We start from the raw sequence: 7,528 nt of genomic DNA, 5'->3' as shown, positions 1-7,528 counted from the left end.
TAGTCTTAATTGCTTGTTACAACAAAACACCATAGTTCAATTATTTTATTCGACCTGTTTTTGCACATTTGTAATACAAAAGAAAGATAAGAAGACGACAACAGAAGGAAAAAATGTTTTACTAATTAAAAGAGAATACAACTATCAAGAGTAAAGAGATTGTCACACTAAGCATAGAAAATATAAATAATTGAAACTATGATTTTGTGTGTTCCTGATTAGAACAAATTTATTTTCAATAATGTTTCTTGTTTAGATTCAAATTTCAATGTCAAAAAGTACCTTCATTGTGAGCTAAGTTCCTTTTCCCAAATTGATTAGGTTGACAATTATATATTTATCTTGTTAGGTAGTCATAATCAAACACTCACCTCCCTCATAGTATTTGTCTACGTCTCAAAAATACTACTCTACGTAGAGCCTTAGAATTCTGGAGCAGAGGACTATAAGATTTACGTAAAAGTAAAACAAAACAAAAGAAAGAACATAACTATCCCACGGTGACCCAATTTCTTTGTTGTTTCATAATTTCTTTGTATGATCTTTGTTCTTAAAATAAGTTCTAAAAATAATAACGAGATAAATGCATGCAATGATAGCAAATCCACATTAAAAATTATACATGAGAATGTTGCTTTTAAATTTGCTTAAATATATCTGGAGTATGTTAGGTAGAACATGTTAGAGACCATTAAAATTTGGTGGCTACACCATGGGAATATATTCTATTTAGAAAACATTTTTAATGCCAAAGTAAAATATATTATATATTCATAATGAGTAAGTATAGGACAATATTAATGAATTTGTCACCACATTGACTAATGTTTGAGACCCCTAACCAAAAGAAAATACTAAGCAACTTCTAAAGTGAGTTGTTATTTTGTTGTCAGAGCAAAAAGAATTATTTTTTTGCTCATTGGCTTCTTACTCATATATTATATATTGTCCTTTAAAAAAATATATACTATAATTGTAAAAAAAAATGTACGCAAAAAATATCCAAACTACTAAAGGTGTAGTTAGAACTGAAACTAACTGCCATACTAACAATGTCACCGAAAGATTTAATAAGTCAACTTTAACTTAAATGAAGCATGAATCATCTTGTATGCGAAGAAAATTCTAATTTTGTCCGGACTCAGTGAATACAATATTACATGGTTTGGCATTAGACAATTTATTTTTCAGTTTTTAAAATATTTTAAATATATTTCGGTTGTACCTGTCTAGTTTGAGGATTGGGGTATGTGCATCCCTCATAGTTGGTCAAATTAAGATGTGTGAGGATGAACATGTACCAACTAGACAGCTAGATAATGGAGGTAACCAATACCCTCTTCTTAGAGTGTGAATAGGAAATCAAACCGTGTACATTTTTCTCACACCAAAACAAAGCTACTTGGAATACATAAGATAACAAAAAACACTCCCACCACCCAAAAAAGAACCAAAAAAAAGTACATGTTACCAACTATCTTGCAATTTTTCTCTCTTAACAAAAAAAAAAAAAAAAAAAAAAAAAAAAAAACTATCTTGCAATTTTTCAACAAAAAAAAAAGAAAATAACTATCTTGAAATTAACCAATTTCCTGCGAAATTATTAAGTTGCAGTTTAATTTTTTAAAATTTTTTATGTGATAGTAAAAAAAAAGTATAATTCGAAATTCAATTTTAGTTTAATTACGAAATAGTAACTTGTTTGTTTAAAAAAAAATTGTAATAAATGAAATGCAGATGTATGAGATAGATATATGAATGGAGTGAAATGAGTCTGAATCAAATTAAGATGAGTGACTATCTATGTAGTCATATTCATTCATTGGAAAATAGAACCACACCTTAGAGGTTAAAACTCCTTTATTTTTTTTTTTTAAAAAAGAAAATCAAATAAAGCAAGAGCTTTTAAAAGAACTTGCTCTCCTTCTTCCTACCCTTCTTTCTTTCTTGTACAACTTGAATTTCTTCTGTGAATGAAACTTATTAGTATATAAGGAACAAACAATACACACTTTCTACACCAAACCTCTCTCTCTCTCTCTCTCTCTCTCTCTCTCTCTCTCTCTCTCTCTCTCTCTCTCTCTCTCTCTCTCTCTCTCTCTCTCTCTCTCTCTCTCTCTCTCTCTCTCTCTCTCTCTCTCTCTCTCTCTCTCTCAGACACACACAATAGTCAATAGACCCTTCAAAATGAATCATCTCTTTTTCTACCTATGGAAGCTTATCTTCATAACTGGAATACTCCACCAAAATCTAACCCAAGCTGCTAATTTAGGCCAATGGAACCTTCTTCAAAAAAGCATCGGCATATCGGCAATGCATATGCAATTACTCAACAACGATCGTGTAGTTATCTTCGATAGAACTGATTTCGGTCGATCAAATCTATCCTTACCAAATGGTAAATGTAGAAATAATCCAAAAGAATTAGTTCTTAAGATAGATTGTACTGCTCACTCAGCTGAATTTGATTCTTTGTCTAACTCAATTAGACCTCTTATGGTTCAAACTGATGTTTGGTGTTCATCTGGTTCTGTCTTGGCTGATGGAAGACTAGTCCAAACTGGTGGTTTCAATGATGGTGATACCAAGGTTAGAACTTTCCAACCATGTCCTAATTGTGATTGGCAAGAATTTGATGGTTTAAATGCTCGAAGATGGTACGCAACTAATCAAATCCTACCTGATGGACGTGTGATTATTATCGGTGGAAGACGTCAATTTAACTACGAGTTTTACCCAAAACCCACATCTCCAAACCCTTCCACATTAATCAATTTCCCGTTCTTGGCTCAAACTAATGATGTTGGTCAAGAAAATAATCTCTATCCTTTTGTTCATCTTAATGTGGATGGTAACTTGTTTATTTTCGCCAATAATCGTGCTATCTTATTCGATTATACTAAAAATACAATCGTAAAAACGTATCCTCAAATACCCGGTGGTGACCCACGAAACTACCCGAGTTCGGGTTCGTCGGTGTTACTCCCATTGAAGAATGGAGTTGAAGCTGAAGTTTTGATATGTGGTGGTGCACCTAAAGGTTCATATATTCAAGCAAACAGAGGAAATTATGTTGGAGCTTTAAATACTTGTGGAAGAATCAAAATTACAGATGCTTCACCAAATTGGGTAATGGAAACTATGCCATTAGCTAGGGTTATGGGTGACATGACTTTGCTTCCTAATGGAAATGTTTTGATGATTAATGGTGCTTCAGCTGGGACTGCTGGATGGGAAATTGGTAGAAACCCGGTTTTGAGTCCGGTTATTTATAGACCCGATAATGTAATCGGGTCAAGGTTTGAAGTTCAAAACCCATCTACTATACCTAGAATGTATCATTCAACTGCAATTTTACTTAGGGATGGAAGAGTTCTAGTTGGAGGAAGCAATCCTCATATAAACTACGATTTCGTCGGTGTTCTTCATCCAACAGAATTGAGTTTAGAAGCTTTCTCACCCGGGTATTTGGGTTTGGAGTTTTCGAATATCCGACCCAGAATCATCTCACCCAAGTCACAAGTTAGTCTAAATTACGGACAACAATTAGCCGTCCGATTTTCTATTCCAGGCGTAATAAACTCGAGGAAGGTAACAGTGACTATGGTGGCACCATCTTTTACTACACATTCGTATTCGATGAATCAAAGATTGTTGGTTTTGAGTGGAACTGTGAAACCCGTTTCAAAGTCCACTTATGATATTCAAGTAACGATGCCAGCTTCAAGTATTCTTGCTCCGTCCGGGTATTATCTATTTTACGTGGTTTATTTAGATATTCCAAGTGTGGGTATTTGGGTTCAAATTAAGTGAGATATTTTGTATTTATATTTTATTTATTTGTTATGGAAGTGTGTATAAAATAAGCCCAAAAAATTAGGTAAATCTTTATATAGTGTTACAAATATTTAAAAATGTACTCAGCCGATAAAAATCTGCAATTGTACAATTATTAATAGAATTTGTTATTTTTTTTCATATTCTCATCCGTGAACATTATCTGGTTGAATGACTCCATGATTGCAATAGGCTCTTGTGAATCATGCTTCTAAACTCTAATTACTGCCTTTTACAGCGAACGTCATAGATCAACTTGTTGTAAGTTGAGTTAGGTTTCAGAATAATAATCCTCACTTGTATGAATAGTAATATAAATTTCTCTTTACGCGAGGGACCAACATTGAGATCTTAGTGTTTCAAAAAAATAAATTAGTATTAATTATTGAAGTAAAACAAGAGAGACCAACATTCAAATCTTATTGTTTCGAAAAGATAAAATAACACCAATTATTGAAGTAAAACCTAAGAAAATTCAGTTGGTCTGTAGTCCATTAGATTCGTTCAAAAATAAAGGAAGCGTTCTTTAGTGCTCTCCGCGTTTGGATTGCGAAAAGAAGTAAAAGTAATAAAGCATCATTAACAAATCAACAATAAGATAACATTAACCCCAAATAAAGTATAGGACCGAAAAAGGAAATAGTGGTGAACTTTTGTAATATAATTCTCTTAAGAAAAAGAACAGGATACAAACATCACAAGTTCATAAAGGGATTGGAAATATCAGTGAAGTCAGTTTTTCTTTTCTTTTTTTCTTAAGTTGGAGTATGAAATTTGAATGCCTTAAGATATCAAACTATCAACTTTATTTCTTCACGATATTACTGTTTATCATTTACTGTTTTGTAACTCTTCATTCAGTGTATATGTATTCAATTATATATAAGGGGCGTGATAGGCTAAAATAAAAGCTTACATCCCCTACGAATGAAAATCATTGGAAGTGCTTTGAATTTGGATCCACATTTAATCAGTTTTGCAATCCAAAAATCGTTTAATCAGCGGTCTTAAATTTTGGTCCGAATTGTTTACTTATGTTTAGCCCAGTCTTATATAAAGTTGTTATCAATGTAAAAATTGTATTATATTTTAATTCGGGTTCGGAAGAGAGTTAGAAGCTTTTGTTATTATATTTTAATTTTGGACTCTACACAAGTCATAAAGATAGATAGCTTATGTTTTCTGTAATTGTTTGTTTTCATTATTATTTTTCTTTTTTTACTTGTTCGTCATAACAGAAACTTATTGTACATCATAAAAAATTTCTCTTGTACTACTATCAGAGTTAACATTTTCTTGTCAAGGTTTGTTGGCGAACTTTGTAACTTACATATGTTTAAGGGATCTTATGTTTAATGCAGTATTCGGGTAATTAGACTATATCATAGAAATCCCGAGAAAGGAAGTGCGTTAAGAAACTAATCTATAAGATACCCTAAAACTATGACTAGGAAGAGTCGTGACATCCACTCTACAGCTACAGGTGCTTGAATGATGACATTGTTAGTTAAGACCTGCCTTTTCATATTAAATGCAGGAAAAAAAAAACGGATTTCCTTCTTATAAATTTTAATAAAAATAAACTATTCACGAAAAATCATCTAAGTTGTGTTTATTATATGTGTTTTTTTCTACTGTAGCGAGTTTGCTCAGTAAAGATGAGTTCCTGAGGACAGAATGGTTCTTTTTGTAGTAGTATCATTAGCGATCAATGAAAACTTCAACAAAATACACCACGAAATGGACCAAAAACTGAAAGCAACTGATATTGGAAAGATTTAGTTATACTCTTAGTGCAGGTAGATCATAGCACAAAAAAATTCAACACTAGTAATTCGGTGATGATGTCATAAGAAGGAAATATTGGGAGCATTCATGTGCTTTTATTGTATTATATATGATTATATATATGTCACCCGTGTGTCACGAGAGTAAGAAACTCATGAATTTCAATGACGGGTCACGGGTCTTTTTCACTTTCATGATATTTTCTCTTAGATACAAATAATGAGATGGGAAACAATTGAATAGAAATAAAATAAATTGTCCTATTTGCTGAAGAATTAACATATGTACTTTTTATTTTTGTAGAATCCCTATATTGATTTGGAATTCGACTTCATAGTATGATGACTTTGAAATCATAGGATTCCAAATCTAAACTCCATTTTTGGAACTCGAAAATCCTTCTTTTGCTTAATTTATCTTCTTCCTTTTGTTCACCGAATATTGGTTTGTTTTCAATTATGGGTCAACAAAAGATTAAAGCCCAGGAGAATACGAATCACTTAGTCGTGTAAATGTGGCGGGCTTAGTCTAAAACACACTCAATAGATCCATGTGTAATGGACCCAAATCCAAATTTGCTTAAAACGCCTTTTTTCTAAGGCTGACACAAAATATTAAGGATTGTTAAAGGTGCCCCCTTGCAGGAAGCACTCGTTTGACATTTTTTACCGAGTAAACTTCTTAAATCCATCGCATAAAACAGATTAAGATGGCAATGAAAAAAAAAAGAAACATAGAAGAAGATGAAAAAACGCAGGTCGTTTATTCTCTTGTTTTCTTTCTTCTTCACCTTTGTTTACTCTTCTTCCATTATCTTGGACATGTTCTTCCTTGTTCTTCAACACATGGTTGGAAGAAAAAAAAAAATTAAGCGTTTTAAGTCAATTCCGGTGCCTACATAACCTCTTATGCAATATTTAACTCTTATGCAATATTTAACGGGAGAAAATGTTATAAACACCTAGATTTTGAAATAGGCACAGTGGGCCTCTTACTTGGGCCTGTGCTTGGACCCAGATGAGGTGGGTGAGCATTTAACTAGGGACTTTATATACATACACTCATTGTTTCTAGCTGTCACTCTCACGGTTATTCTCACTCCGCCTTACTTATTTTATTTTTTCCAGGCACACTCGCTTCTTCTATACACACATATGGGTGCACAATGTTTTAACCGATTTTGTGGCTCATAATCTCGTTAAATGTGCAGTTCATAACCGAGTTGTAAACATTTGGGTAGGCCAAATACCGGCTACATGTAATCGGTGAATATATCTTGGTTGATAGTCTTCACATTAATTAGTTCTTTGATTCTTAATGAATAATAGGCTAGTTAAAGTCACTTTTTCATAAATAGATACAAAAAAAAAAAAAAATTCAAAAGCATCGGCAATGATAGCTTTGGGATTTCCATCATTGGGAAATAAAATAGGAAAGACACCTCCAATTTTGTGTTTTATCATCGGCAATTGATATTATTCTCGATTTTCCATATTTCAAATTTTCGTCAATGAGACGATTACCTACACTATTTTAACAAGTCGGGAAAATGCTTCCTATTGTAATGTTTGATTGTCAGTACTTATCCTATCGACGGAAAACCAAGAGAAATATTCAAAAAAAGGCAGCTCTCGATTTTCCGGGCGATAAGATTATCAACACCGTTTGTACCAAATCGGAATGATGCCTCCCACTAAGATGCTTACCGACTTTTGTATGAACTAAATCGAAAGATGTCTCAAATTTTGTCATTTGTTCCTAGTAATCCTCATACGGAGGGAAAACCGAGAACAGTGTGAAAATAATTAAAATAATCAAAAGTATATATTAAAAAATAGAAAACTTACTTGATTTATTCCTTTGATTATAAACAAAAATAAATAAATGTGTATATTGGACAATT

The 7,528-nt window shown here is 32.5% G+C and overlaps 1 pseudogene across 1 annotated transcript; it reads left to right on the top strand.

Moving 5' to 3' along the window:
• The first annotated feature begins 2,118 nt into the window (after positions 1 to 2,118).
• On the top strand, positions 2,119 to 3,978 carry LOC147533619 (aldehyde oxidase GLOX pseudogene; annotated as a pseudogene). The gene has a single exon (XR_015228249.1). The product of XR_015228249.1 is annotated as an aldehyde oxidase GLOX pseudogene (transcript).
• Positions 3,979 to 7,528: the final 3,550 nt, after the last annotated feature.

This window comes from Eschscholzia californica, unplaced genomic scaffold, assembly GCF_041429995.1.
Source record: "Eschscholzia californica isolate CP2 unplaced genomic scaffold, dmEscCali1.0.p SCAF_6, whole genome shotgun sequence".
Classification (NCBI taxonomy): Eukaryota; Viridiplantae; Streptophyta; class Magnoliopsida; order Ranunculales; family Papaveraceae; genus Eschscholzia; species Eschscholzia californica.
Note: the sequence above shows the minus strand (reverse complement) of the source record. Positions and strands in the feature narration are given on the sequence as shown.